This window comes from Rhinopithecus bieti, unplaced genomic scaffold, assembly GCF_001698545.2.
Source record: "Rhinopithecus bieti isolate Rb0 unplaced genomic scaffold, ASM169854v2 scaffold_7681, whole genome shotgun sequence".
Classification (NCBI taxonomy): domain Eukaryota; kingdom Metazoa; phylum Chordata; class Mammalia; order Primates; family Cercopithecidae; genus Rhinopithecus; species Rhinopithecus bieti.
In genome coordinates this window covers 4,712,114-4,712,792 of record NW_016806571.1, presented here as the reverse complement: position 1 = coordinate 4,712,792, position 679 = coordinate 4,712,114, and the positions used below count along the sequence as shown (strand labels likewise).

General features: G+C 71.6%; 1 protein-coding gene across 2 annotated transcripts in view; it reads right to left on the bottom strand.

Annotated features, from left to right (window-relative positions):
* Positions 1 to 442, bottom strand: part of MAPRE3 (microtubule associated protein RP/EB family member 3) — a 59,697-nt gene extending 59,255 nt beyond the window's left edge. For both annotated transcript variants that reach the window (XM_017876901.1, XM_017876903.1), the window contains exon 1: positions 158 to 442. The gene's annotated coding sequence lies outside the window, so the exon portion shown is untranslated. The remainder of the gene's footprint in view (positions 1 to 157) is intronic.
* Between the last annotated feature and the right edge of the window lie 237 nt (positions 443 to 679).

Here is a 679-nt window from a genome sequence, read left to right as displayed (position 1 = left end):
GGATGGAGGGGTTGACCCGCGCGGGGAAGGCGCGGTCGGGGTGCGGGGTACGGGTGGGGAGGCGGGGCGGGGGGAGCCCGGTTCCCCTCCCCCAGCCCGGGCCCGGGCCTCCCGCTGACTCAGCCCCACGGCGTCCGTCGCCTCTGCCCGGACTCACAGTGCGCGAGGCGGCTCCGGCGGAGGCGGCGGGGGAGGGGACAGGTGGTGGGGGCGCTGCGGCAGAGGCTGAGGTCCCGGCCGGCGGCTCCGGGGCGAAGGGTCCTCGCTGAGGCCGCCGCGGTCTCCGGCTTCAACGCACAGAGACTGCGGGGGACGAGGGCACTGCGCAGGCGCGATGCGGCCGCCGCTGTCAGTCCGAGCGGGGCGGGGCCAGGGCACCCGCCGTCTCCAAGGCAACTGAGCGGCGGGAGGAGGACAGCCCCTACCTCCACCTTGCCTTAGCGACTGCGGCGGGAGGCGGGGGGCGACGGGAACAGGCCCACTGCGTTGCCGTAGCAACGAGGAGACGAGACCGCCTCAGACGTGTGCGGCGGTACCGAGGGAACGCGCCTACTTCGTCACCATAGCAACTGGGAACAGCCCCTTCCTTTTTCCTTGGCAACAGGGTAACAATCGCTCAGCCCTGTCTCATCACGAGAGGAACAACCGTGTACACCTGATTCCAGTAGCTGGATGACGG